This window comes from Tursiops truncatus, chromosome 11, assembly GCF_011762595.2.
Source record: "Tursiops truncatus isolate mTurTru1 chromosome 11, mTurTru1.mat.Y, whole genome shotgun sequence".
Classification (NCBI taxonomy): Eukaryota; Metazoa; Chordata; class Mammalia; order Artiodactyla; family Delphinidae; genus Tursiops; species Tursiops truncatus.
Window position 1 is genome coordinate 82,659,588 of NC_047044.1, and position 14,123 is coordinate 82,673,710.

Consider the following 14,123-nt stretch of genomic DNA (forward strand, 5'->3'; position numbering starts at 1 on the left):
CCTGGTGGTAAAGTGAATTGGCCCTGCTCTGCCACTGCAACATCATTTAGCCTCTCTCATCTGTAAAATGGAGCTAAGTATACAGTACTTGGTACATGAGTATTAGATGAGATTATACACGTAAAGAACTTAGAACAGTGCCAGGTAGATAGCAGGTACTCCATACATTTTAGCTGAAATGATTATTCAAAAATGAACGTACACACATATACACACACATGAGTACAAGTTAAATTAGGAAAATCCAAATAAGTTCAGTGGGTTGTATCAATGTCAGCATCCTGGTTGGGATAGAATCCTACAGTATTGTCACTGGGGAGACTGGGCAAAGTGCAGCTCTATCATTTCTTACATGTAGCATGTGAATCTACAATGGTCTCAATAACAATTTCAATTTAAAGTAATTCAGGCAGCGGGGGGTGGGGGGGCAGTGCTTTAGGGCTTACCAGTTAGAGATGGAGAAATGGCAACGGGGAATCATTGATCACACCCCACCTGGGAACCAAAATCAGCCATCAGGGCCTTTGGGAAAAGTTGGGGAAATTTGGATACAGAATGAGAATTGTGCTCTTATTTTTGTTAGAATGACCTGGGTATTGTGGTGATAGAAGGAAAAAAAGATGAATTTAGTGCCTCAACGCTTCATGGCCTGAACCTGCAAGGCTGTGACAAGCTGATTATTAGAAAGCCTCCCTACATAACTCTTTTTTAATATATATATATATATATATATATATATATATATATATATATTTATTTATTTATTTGGCTGCACTGGGTCTTAGTTGCAGCACAGAGGACCTTCAGTTGCAGCCTGTGGGATCTAGATCCCTTACCAGGAATTGAACCTGGGCTCCCTGTATTGGGAATGCAGAGTCTTAGCCACTGGATCCACCAGGGAAGTCCCCCAACATAACTCTTTATTTCAGAGTTATAATCACCACCACGCTCTCAATGTCTGCTCAGAATTTCTAGAAGAGAAACTCAAAAAGCCACAGCAGGCCATTATTTTGCCCAAGACCTAAGCCTTTAGATACTGCAAACAAAAAGTCCTTCTATAAGAGGGTCACCAGCTCTACGGGACATATTCTCAATAAGGGATTATTAATCGTACATTATGTGCAAGCTTCCTCCCAAAATGAACTACCCAGATACAAAACGGAACAACAGGCTCTACTGAGGATTCAGCCTCCTTGAATTTGAATGCCACAGATGTATTCCCAGCAAGACAAATGAATGAGTAATTATGACTCAGCACAGTGATAGACTGTATGCTTTAGACAGTGTCATTTCGACTTTAGCCAAGGCGTTTAATGTCCCTGTTTGTAAAACACTTTGTTCCCATAAACAGCTAGATCTTGGGAATTTCCTTATTATCTAACTTTCAAGTTCTTGCAACCGAGGAGTGCATTTCCAGGCATGAAAGTTTAGGGAATGCCTTTTCACCTACTGAAGATATTCACATTGCTTAGAAGTTTTAGATAAAGAACTGCTCTATCTCACCTTCAAAGAATTGTAATAACATATGCATTTTTTCCTCTCTAAAGATCTTTTGTCGACCAGGCTCCTCTCTTTCTGATCTTTTCTGATAGAAAGTTACCAGCATGAACATGCTTGTGGTATTCCTGGAACTGTTACGTTAAACTAAATTTTTAAAGGTATTTTGAATTCAAATATGAAAATAAGCTCCCGTGGGTTATTCTTCCTGAGTGTAGATATATATATTTCTTTTTTTTTAACATCTTTATTGGAGTATAATTGCTTTACAATGTTGCGTTAGTTTCTGCTGTATAACAAAGTGAATCAGCTATATGTATACATATATCCCCATATCCCCCTCCCTCTTGCGTCTCCCGCCCACCCTCCCTATCCCACCCCTCTAGGGGGACACAAAGCACCGGGCTGATCTCCCTGTGCTATGCGGCTGCTTCCCACTAGCTATCTATTTTATATTTGGTAGTGTATATATGTCCATGTCACTCTCTCAAAAAATATGGAACGCTTCACGAATTTGCGTGTCATCCTTGCACAGGGGGCCATGCTAATCTTCTTTGTATCGTTCCAATTTTAGTAAATGTGCTGCCGAAGCGAGCACTAAATATATATTTCCATTCCTATATTTTAATTATAAAAATGTGGGGTTTTAAAAATATTTATTTATTTATTTGGCTGTGTTGGGTCTTAGTTGCAGTACGTGGGATCTTCGTTGTGGCGTGCAGGAGATTTTAGTTGCTGCATGAGGGATCTAGTTCTCTGACCAGCGGTCGAACCCAGATCCTCTGCATTGGGAGTGCAGAGTCTTAGCCACTGGACCACCAGGGAAGTCCCTATAAAATGTGTTTTTAAATGTATGCTTCACGGATCAGATATTTAGGACAGGTACCATCCACACTCCACCCACAGTAGTAGCTCGTCAACACTCAGGGAGTTATTTTTTATAGATTAAATAGAACAGTTAAATCACATACGAGTAACCTGGGCTACCAAATTTAGTTTCTCTCTTGGTTAGTATTGTTTCTTTCAGCAGCTTTACCCATATATTACAGGTTGCTTCTCATTTGTTTGCAATGAAAATATTGTCTCATGCGTTAAAGTTTTTTGCTTTTTTGGTTTTTTTAAATTCTGAAAATGGAGAAGTGTTTGTTCAGGTGATGGTTTAGGCATCAATCACAATTTCCCCTTTTGCAAAAAAAGGGGGTGGTGGGAGTTGTTAACAATTAACACGTAATCTCTATTTCCCTTTCAGATTGCATATCCTTTGAGTCAACTCATTAGTAGCTCAGAAGAATACCCAGAAAGCTGTGGCATCTAATATCTGTTTTAAAAGATAATTTTCTATCTTCCCAACTACTCTTCTCAACTTGAAATGTCCCAGTTGGTTTAGCTTTCGCCAGATTTAAATTTTTCCTGGCACAAAGTTAAAGCTATTTTGGTAAATTTTAGCTTACTTTGCCTTGAAACCCATTGAAGTTTAAGTGATAAATAAAATTATCATTTTTCCTCTGAGTCAACAAACATGAGACATTATTCTGAGAGATGGAAAGGGGAAGTTTACAACCATACTAAGTCAAAGTTTTTGATAAACTAACAGTGGTACCAGCATTAGGTATCCAGAGAACAATATGGCTCTTTAAGGTAAATCTGTCTTTGGAATAAGTAGAATAAAAGTAGTTTTCTCTGAGATCCTCTCATTTAGGGAATTAATTTGAGTGCCTTACACACACACACACACACACACACACACACACACCTGCTGTACTTAGAAACTAAGTACCTGGATTAAATTGTATTTCTAGATAGATAGGAAGATAGATATAACGTAGCCGAATGTCAGTTACAGTTATAAAAATATAGACCATGCTAACTATACCTTTATATAAATAAATAAATGGACCAGTTTTTCTCTCTAAAGCCTTTTATGGCTTTAATTGGACTGCTTGTTTCCTTTAGCCTTTCGTTGTTATAGCTATAGGGCAGTTAGCCGTACTTGAGTACATATTATCAGGTAGGTGTTTTTTTTCCCGTTAAGTGTCATTTTTACTAGATTCATTTATTTATGTATTTATTTATTTTTGGCTGCGTTGGGTCTTCGTTGCAGTGCATGGGCTTCTCATTGCGGTGGCTTCTCTTGCTGCTGAGCACGGGCTCTAGGTGTGCGGGCTTCAGTACTTGTGGCGCAGGGGCTTAGCTGCTCCGCAGCATGTGGGATCTTCCCGGACCAGGACTTGAACCCGTGTCCTCTGCGTTGGCAGGCGGATACTAGATTCATTTAGTTTGGTTTTGAAGGTAAGCTCCTAAAAGCTTGCACTTGAAGCAGCATACTAAGCCATGCTTAGTACAACTGGAATTGTATCACAGCTCAATATTTTGGGCTTTTTAAAGGTAAAGGAGTAATATTGTTCTCTTAAAAGAGCAAAATCTGTCCTCATACAAAATCTGTCCTTTGGTAGAGAAAGATTCGTTCTTTAATGTGGGGAAGATGAATACTTTTATGGAGTACAGTTTCTGTATCTTCCTCCGTAAGAGTTTAAACTAGTGTTTTATTCTGCAGCCTTTCCAGGCAACCCCTGTTCTTTTCGCTTTTATCTTGTCCTTATTTTGGCTTTCCTAAAATAATCTCATTTTCATGGCTTGCATAACTTGAGCATACATTTCCTGATAAAACGCACTTTCCAACCCTTACTCCTTTCACTTAACACTTAAAACGTGTCCTGTCTCCAGTGATTGGAGGTCCTCATTGATTTCAGCTACCAGGATCACCCCCAGATTATTCTTCATATCAGACTTTGCATAGGCTTGGTTTTGTTGACGTGGACACAATTACTTTTTTATTTTCCAAAAGACATGCAGACCTCTTCTTCCTGTCTTAAATTAGCTTTGAGATCTGATTTGTTTCTACCCAACACAAAGGAATATTGCTCATGCTGGATATCTTCACACCTCCCAATCAGTGACTTTCCTGAAAGTTCTTTTTCTTTTTAATAATAATTTTATTTTAATGACTTTATTTTTTATTTTATTTTTTTTGCGGTACGCGGGCCTCTCACTGCTGTGGCCTCTCCCGTTGCGGAGCACAGGCTCCGGACGCGCAGGCTCAGCGGCCATGGTTCACGGGCCCATCTGCTCTGCGGCATGTGGGATCTTCCTGGACTGGGGCACGAACCCGTGTCCCCTGCATCGGCAGGCGGACTCTCAACCACTGCGCCACCAGGGAAGCCCTTAATGACTTTATTTTAATAGTGATTTGTGGTTGTGAGGATTCTATGAGTTCATTTATGTAAAGCATTTACTCAATTACTGTTAGTTGTTCTGGATATTCCTGCTGGGTTTGTTACTACTGGACATTTTGGTCTTTCTTCCAGGGCTGCGTTTTGGATACTGATTGCTCTCTACTTTGGCAGATGTCCATTGTTAGCTCTCTCTTGTTGGTTGATATTGTGGGTTCTCTGCCCTCTTCTGCCTCCACAAGGAACTCTGCACTGTAGTTTCTTTTTATTTATTTATTTATTTAGGCTGCGCCAGGTCTTAGTTGCAGCACGAGGGATCTTAGTTACGGCATGCAGACTTCTTGGTTACGGCATGCCTGCAGGATCTAGTTCCCCTGCCAGGAATCGAACCCAGGCCCACTGCATTGGGAGTGTGGAGTCTTAGCCACTGGACCACCAGGGAAGTCTCTGAAAGTTCTTTTTCTGTCTTTGAAGCCTAGTCCTTGACTGCAAATCCCTCAGAATTCTTACAGTCTATTCATAGAAAATGTTGTCCTTTCCTCAAGAAATTTATGACTTAATATGGGGAAGCTGGAAGAGGGAATCAAATATTACCTTATCTTGTTAGGAATGGGTAGAATTAATTTGGAAATGCTTCTTAGATTACGTAGATTTACAGCTGTAGTCTAGTAGTATATAGCTGGATGGATAACTTCCCTGAGATTTCTGACCTCCTCAGAATATTGGAACACTTGTTGAGCTTATTTCTTTTGTTTTGGCTGCGCTGGGTCTTCGTTGTGGCACGCGGGTTCTTCTTCATTGCAGCACTCGGACTTCTCTAGTTGTGGCACGCGGGCTTCAGAGCATGTGAGCTCTTGAGCACGAGGGCTCAGTAGTTGCGACGTGCAGGCTTAGTTGCCCCGCGGCATGTGGGATCTTAGTTCCCTAACCAGGGATTGAACCCACGTCCCCTGCATTGGAAGGTGGGTTCTTAACCACTGGACCACCAGGAAAGTCCCCGAGCTTATTTCTTATATAATATTGACCTGGCAACCTTAATATGTCATGGGAGATAACTGATATGATTATAGTTAGTGGATTGAATATGGGGGCCTTCTAATTTAAGGTATATGCATATTTTTTCCTCCTTCAAGAAATGCAGAGAAGTTCAGATCTGGTTTTATCAATGTGATTTTGTAATTTCATGTTAGTTGAAGTGAATTCCCTTGATTCCAAGGCTTAAATGAGAAGTGATTAAGACAGAAAGAAACTGGACATCTGAGCAACAGGTGTTTCACGTGAAATTCTCAGCAGTAAACCGGGGAACACAGGAAGGTGTCATATGCAACACACATAGATGGTGTGAAAGAACAAGAGGTTGCCAGAGTGGGCAGAGGAGAAATGAAACAAGAGAAGAAGGAGGCAGGGCCAAGCGTGTGAAAAGAATGTTTCAAAAAGGTGGTTGATGGATTTCGAAGAGAGGTACTTTTATTTTTCCTTAGTTTAGGCTATGTTTAGGTGTTCACCTAATTACTCTTTACTTCCATGCAAAATGAGAGAGTGAGTTCTCATACAGAATGCTTGGCCCATAAATCACAAGTTTTGTTGATAAATACTTCAAAACAGAAGTATTATTTCTAATGGGTTTTCACTAAGAGAGTGTTTGAGATATATAGGGGTCTACTTATGGAAATTAAGAATATTCTCTCCTTAGTGTTTTTCTCTCCCTGCATCTTCCCTCCGCAGATTATTTTCTCCACTTGCTTTTTTGACTCGAATACCAGGTGTTGAACAAGCCCAAAGATTATAAGCTTATAATCTCTGTCATCAAATGACCTTAATTTTGCCTTCATTTTTTAATGAGTAACTGGATCATGAGTGAGTTTTAGAAATATTCAACTAAAAACCAGGAACATTGATTAATTTCTGGAGGCCGATAAATAGGAGGCCGATTAATTTGATTATTTTTATTAAGAAAAGATTAGAGATTCCTCTTTGGTTACGAAGAAGTATAATTTTTTTTTTTTTTTTTTTTTTTTTTTTTTTTTTTTTTGTGGTACGCGGGCCTCTCACCGCTGTGCCCTCTCCCGTCGCGGAGCACAGGCTCCGGACGTGCAGGCTCAGCGGCCACGGCTCACGGGCCCAGCTGCTCCACAGCATGTGGGATCCTCCCGGACCGGGGCACGAACCCGTGTCCCCTGCATCGGCAGGCGGACTCCCAACCACTGCGCCACCAGGGAAGCCCAGAAGTATAAATTTTGTTCACTGCTATGGAATAGCCATTGCCCCAGTTGATGGAGAAATAAATGGGAATTCATTCAAAATTGAAATACCGTATTATACAAATGATTTTACTTACAAGATTCAATATTTGATTATTTTTGAACTAAATTTTGATGACATTACATATACAAAATTGCATAAGCTTACTCTGCCTGTAAAAAAATAAGGAAAAAAAGCAAATTCGTAAAGAATATAATTATACCTCTAAAGTGATCTGATAATGCTTAACCTTTGGGATGGAAACAAGGACAACTTGACCGAAGAAAATGTCATTACCAATCTCCTTGAAGCAAGGAGTGATTAAACGCAAAGGAGCAGTATTTCTTTTCTTTTCTTTTCTTCTTTATTTATTTAATTTATTTATTTTTGGCTGCATTGGGTCTTTGTTGCTGCACGTGGGCTTTCTCTAGTTGCGGCGAGAGGGGGCTACTCTTCATTGTGGTGCACGGGCTTCTCACTGCGGTGGCTTCTCTTGTTTCGGAGCATGGGCTCTAGGTGTGCGGGCTTCAGTAGTTGTGGCTCATGGGCTCTAGAGTGCAGGCTCAGTAGTTGTGGTGCACGGGCTTCGTTGCTCCATGGCATGTGGGATCTTCCCGGACCAGGGCTCAAACCCATGTCCCCTGCATTGGCAGGCGGATTCTTAACCACTGAGCCACCATGGAAGCCCAAGGAGCAGTATTTCTTTCTTTCTTTTTTTTTTTTCTAAGATGAAATTTTTTTAATTTCAGATATGGTAGCATTAAGACCATGGGATGGTGTCAAAATAAGCAGTGCCACACCTTTGGAAGGCATTAGAACAAATGTATTAATAATTAAGAAATAAATATTGTATTTCATATTTTAAAATATGTTTACATAGAAATATGATAGAACATTTTACAATTACTGAATTTTTATGCTTTTCTGCTGCTTAAGAAATTTTCCATAATCCAGAGAATTAATTATGTTCACTTTGTAACTGTAGTTTAAATTATTGGAGGGAATTTAATAAATTAAATTATAGTCAATACTTAGGAAAAATGTGCTTACCAAATCATATTTATTTCATGTAATATATATGTGTGTATATATATAATATATATATATAAAACAAAGCACAAAGCGTTATAAATATTCTTCTCCACGCTCAAAAGACCTTCAGATAGTGAAGAATCATATTAACACAACCAATTTATTTATTGCATTGTCTTTAATGGTTATTAAAAGATGTTAGAAAAAGAGAATGCTCAGATATAGATTCACTTTATTTTAAGAAAATCTTAAGTATCCAAACCGTGGATTCTTAATCCACATAAATAAATGACTGTTCTTTTCATAAAACATAACCATAGTTTTCTCCAAAAGAGCTAGTTTTCCCCCTTATTCATTTAAAGCAGTATTTGTTTCATAAAACTTAAACTCAGAGCTTTTAAGAACTCTTCTATTTATATATGTATGACACACCCATTACTGTATTATACTAGATTACTTCTCATTTTCCTTACATTTTTATTTTTATTTAAATTTGATTTATTTTTTTATTTGGTTGCACCGGGTCTTAGCTGCAGTAGGCGGTCTCCTTAGTTGCAGCTCATGGGCTCCCTAATTGCAGCAGGCGAGCTCCTCAGCTGCAGCTCGTGGGCTCCTTAGTTGCGGCATGCGAACTCTTAGTTGCAGCATGCATGTGAGATCTAGTTCACTGACCAGGGATCGAACCCAGGCCCACCACATTGGGAGTGCGGAGTCCCATCCACTGCGCCACCAGGGAAGTCCCCCCTTACATTTTTAAATTTCAGAGAGTAGAATTTACAAAAGATAATTTTTTTTTTTAGAAATTTCATGTAATGTCTGAAACATTTATATTAACATATTTCCATACAAAAGTATTTCTTGAGTTGATTGAAGAGTGCTGTAATTTTCCTTGTTCTAAGAAGTTAAACATTTAAAAATTAACATATACTCTCTGTTGCTCACAAGAATTTTATCTTCTGAATCCTCCTCTCACTAGCTGATTTTTCGATAGGTGTGTTCTCTTTTATTGTTTCATTATGCAGCCTTTGAGTCATTTTAAAGTTATTAAATATTTTAAGTTAGATGCAGCAATTTGAAACATCTCATATGACATTATAATTTTTTTGAGCAGTTTTTGTGTCTAGGCTCCATGTGCACATGTCTCTAGAAGTGCCTTCTATTTTTCAAATATTTAGCGGAAAAGTTTAGAAAGAAACATATCTTGGAAGTTTTTCACATGGGCACTGTGTACATTCAGGGTCATAAGTACAGTGGGCCCTCCGTATCCACAGGTTCTGCATCCCCTCAAATGGAAGATCGACTCCTCGCCATTTTATACAGGGGACTTGAGTATCCGCGGATTCTGGTATCCAGGGAGGGTTCTGGAACAAATCCCCCATGGATACTGCAGGATGAATGTGTATTTGAAGCTATTTTTTAATACTGCTATGTTTTGTTTTATCTATTTGTTGTGTCTATACTCTAAAATATCTATAGGGAATTTATTTCTCACAAGGATTTAATTGCCAACTTACTACCTATGTAGAAATTTAACATGGATTTGTGAGTTCCTGGATGTATTTCTAAAGTGTACATAGTACTATGTATCAGCAAGCACAGCGATCCGCTTCCAAAAGGAATGGGATGTCAGTGTAATTACACTGGTATCCACTGCTTTTCAAAAGTTTGCTTTAAGCCATGCTGCTTTTAAGGAAGACCCTCATTAGTCCCTGTTTTTGCTAATGGACAGAAATCCAAACAGGTTTCCACTTTCAGAAAAAAAGTGAAAATAGCAATCAGCATTTGTTTTGCAGGGAGTTGTTATAGAGGCATCACAGGTCTAGTAGCTTGAGTGGGCCCGCCAAGCTCCTTCCCAGGGAAATACATGCAACATCTCAGGATCAAGCCACCATAGCTTTGAACTGTGTCTGTGAGCATCTGTGCTTTATCTCAATATATTTTGTTCATCCATTAGCAAGATGTGTTCTACAGTAATTGCTTCTTCACTTTACACCATTTCGACTTAGGAAAGTTTTCATAGGAAGGATCTACTTGCGGGTAAACCTATTTCTCCATTTTATTTTAGGATATGGATAACGCTACACACACACACACACACACACATGCACACACACAAACACACAAATCAGGATCTGGACTTTAATAAACCTTATAGAATAATAATGTCTGTTTCATTGCCAAACATGACTGCTTTGGTGTGTATTTGTGTAATGATGGGGCAGGATGGGTAGGGCGTACAGGAGTGAGTTAAGTTAGTACCAATTATACATGGTCAAGGAACCATGGACTCACATATTTCAAGTGACCCAAGACACTGTTGCTATAACATTTTCTCAAAATGGTCTTCCCTTTGCCTGAGAAGAGTAAAATAATATTGTGTAAGTTAGCTGAGGAAATTACCATGTGCCCACGAGCCTTGAGAGAAATCAGGTCATCTTCATAGAAATCAGGTAGTAAGCCCTTGCAAAACTTAATATGTATGGTATTTCTTGCTTCCCATTGTATGCTTGCCAGAGTTTTGTGACATTCATATTTATGGTAGGCAATGTGCAAACATTTGGCTGTGGCAAATTCTGGACTCTTAATAGGCTGGGGAGAACCAGCAGGAAGGAACAGGGAGGGTGAGTGAGCAGAATCAGAAGACATTGAAACATGGGGAACAGGTATGGGTACACTGGATTGTCTGTCAGCAACTCAGCTTCACTCATGTCCCCTTAAACATTTTCCTCCTGCAGGGACGAACTCCAGAAATACTGTTCTCAGAATCCCTCTCCAATATGTTTCTGGATTAGATTCTGCTAAATGGTAGACATTCCCATGAGGTTTGGAGGGTGCACAAAGGGAGAGCCATTATTTTTCAGTGGCAGCTGGGATCATCCATGGGGTGGCTTCCTCTGTCTTCTGGGGTCCTGCTGGGAGTTACCCACTGCGGTGCCACAGGTGGCTGAAGATCTCCAGTGGAGGTTTTCCTGTGATCCCTGTACTTCCTGATTAAATAACTTGGCCAAGGTCAAACAGCTAAGCAAAAAAAAGCATGAATTCAAGTTCAAGAACTGAACTCCAGAGCCTATGCTTTTAGCCACTCTCTGTAGTGACTGCTACAGAGTGGAGATGGGATGCTATTCCGCTGTCTTCAAGTGCTCTTGTATTTTCTTTTCATCTTTGACAAATCCTCAGGCCAACCTTTGACCATCCCTTAACTGTATAATGTTAACCTTTTCCATTGCTTCCATTATTCTGTTAAGGCAAAATAGAGCAACAGTCTGTCCTTTCTGCCAGCCGCAACAACCTAAAGCAAGGCTCTATTTTGTTGAAAGCCTGGAGAGGTACCTTATTTGTAGAATTTATTTAACAACCTTAGCTTAGAGAGACTGTACTGGGGTAGCTTTATTAGCACTTCCCAGACCTCACTGTACACTCCAGTCTCTAGGAGGACATTTCAGTAATAAGCATCCCCACGTCCCACATCAGACCTACTGAATCAGAATCTGAGGATGGGACCCAGACATCTGCATCTTTAACAAGCATCCCCAGGTGATTATCATGCATTCCGATAGATGCTGATCCCCATCCTGTGGTCTGAAGATACTAACATTTCAACAGAGGAGAGGGTTATTGGAGGAAGTTCTACATACCCTGCTTCAAACAAAGCAATTCCATTTTTAGCTTGTGTATACATTGGAGTGCCATTGGATTTTATTTGCTAAAAGAGTTCCAGTACTTTATTTTTAAACCACTACCATTCTCTCAGTTGAATAGCTCTCCTCAACTCTACATATTTTCCTGTTTAATTCCTCAGCAGCAGCACAAAGTTCCAAATGCCTTTCTTTCCCAGCTCACCAGGACACTTCTTTCCGTTTTGCATTCCATCTCTTCCTGATTCTCATAGGTAACTGGAATTGAGCTGAAAATATTCCCAATTAGAAACACAGTCCTTTACTTTTCTCTCAGCAATGAAATCATTGCATGCATATAATTACACAATGGAAACACTGAAGAAAGCTCCTTGGTTTTTCTTTGAACAGATTTCCATATATCTATGTGACCTTGTTTATGTTTGTCATTTATACTAATATGTTCCGAAAACAGAAGGAGTATTTAATTTGCTTGACATAATATTCAAAATCTGAGTCAGGTGTACTTTTTTAAAAAAATTAATTAATCAATTTTTGGCTGCATTGGGTCTTTGTTACTGCACACAGGCTTTCTCTAGTTGTGAAGAGCAGGGGCGTCGAGCAGGGGCTACTCTTTGTTGCGGTACGCGGGCTTCTCATTGTGGTGGCTTCTCTTGTTGTGGAGCACGGGCTCTAGGTGTGCAAGCTTCAGTAGTTGTGGCCCGCAGACTCAGAAGCTGTGACTTGCAGGCTCTAGAGCGCAGGCTCAGTAGTCGTGGTGTATGGGCTTAGTTGTTCCGAGGCATGTGAGATCTTCCCAGACCGGGGCTTGAACCTGTGTTCCCTGCATTGGCAGGCGGATTCTTAACCACTGCGCCACCAGGAAAGTCGTGAGTCAAGTGTACTTAAAAGCTAAGATCACTATGCTAAAGTAATGGTTTCTGTCATTTAATGAAACTATTAGGTTTTTCCCCTGTGTTTAATGACTAGAGACCATAGATTCTATGTTGTGAGTCGAAGGAATTAGGGAAGGAGAGTGAACAGTACCAAGTAAAATTCCTGATGATGGCTAGAGATGGATTTCAAAGCACACACCAATCACATCACACTCACATACAAAGCCCAGAATATTTCAGAATTTTTGCCTGATGAGAATTATATGAACTTGAAAAAAATATATACTATTTTAAAACTTTAATATGCATTTACATCACTTTCATATATAGTTATGAAATATGTCTCTGAGAAAACTGCAGACACCCTGAAGTGTTTTAATTTCTCAACTGATGCAACTATTGCCACCCCTCCCTTGTCTGAGCACCAAACCCTGTACCTTTTACCCATTATCTGTGAAACATCATGCAAAGCACTTTATGTGCATCATCTCAAACCATCCTCAGTATAATGACAGGACGTAGCTATCATATATTATTCCATTGTACAGATAGGAAAGCTAAGGCCTAGAGATGTTAGGAAACTTTCCCAAGGAGATACTGCTAGGGAACAGAGGAAGCTGGATACACATCCTAGGGTTTTAATTCATCAATTTTTTTTTTTTTTTTTTTTTTTGCGGTACACGGGCCTCTCACTGCCGTAACCTCTCCCGTAGCAGAGCACAGGCTCCGCTCGCGCAGACTCAGCGGCCATGGCTCACGGGCCCAGCCACTCCGCAGCACGTGGGATCCTCCCAAACCGGGGCACGAACCCGCGTCCCCTGCATCGGCAGGTGGACTCTCAACCACTGTGCCACCAGGGAAGCCCCTAGGGTTTTAATTCTAGCAACCAAGTGCCTACCATGCTGCTATTTTGCCCAGTTCTCCTGTGAAACAAATGTTAAATGTCAGCTGGCCAATCACTAGCCAAATCTCTTTTCTCCTCTGCCTTTTACTACTTCCTCCTTTTAAGGTTCAGGAGGTAGCATGCTCTGGTGGGATAAGCACTGTCTCTGTTGCTTTGGCAGATACATGAACTTGGCAGATGTATCAATTATTTCAACCCTATGAGCTTCAATTCCTCTGAAAAATGGGCACATCAACCCTACAGGGTTGCTGTGAAGATGAAACAAAATAATATGTATGGATGTGCTCTACCAGGGCCCAGTCAATGGGCGTTCAATAAATGCGAGCTTTTCTTCTTGCCTACTTTTCTCTTTTTTTCTTTGTTATTAGCTCCACAAAAACAAACAAATGGACACAAAAACCCTAAGCTGCTTTTTATTCTATGTTCTTTGAGTCCCCATAATTGGAGGTGTTCAAAGAAAAAAATGAATGACTCCTTGATGGAATGTTGTGGCTGGGATTCAGGCCATCTGGGTTACTGGCTTCACCAACACTTAATTCACCTTAACTCTCCACTTCTATGATTCCATGACAAATTACTGATCAGAATGTGTCATTTTATTTTTAAAGGATTTAGTTACGGGTAACTTTACCCTCTGCACCTCTTTTTTTGGTTACCTCTTATTGTGTCAAAAACAGATGTGAAGCAGAATGACCTCAAAGGGTGCAGT

At 40.0% G+C, this 14,123-nt stretch overlaps 1 protein-coding gene and 1 non-coding gene across 6 annotated transcripts in view; one reads left to right on the forward strand and one right to left on the reverse strand.

Annotated features, from left to right (window-relative positions):
• BCAT1 (branched chain amino acid transaminase 1) overlaps nucleotides 1-14,123 on the forward strand; it is a 216,002-nt gene that overhangs the window by 113,554 nt on the left and 88,325 nt on the right. The window lies entirely within an intron of this gene.
• Nucleotides 1,988-2,095, reverse strand: LOC117314404 (U6 spliceosomal RNA). The gene has a single exon (XR_004529149.1). It is a non-coding gene; the product is annotated as a U6 spliceosomal RNA (small nuclear RNA).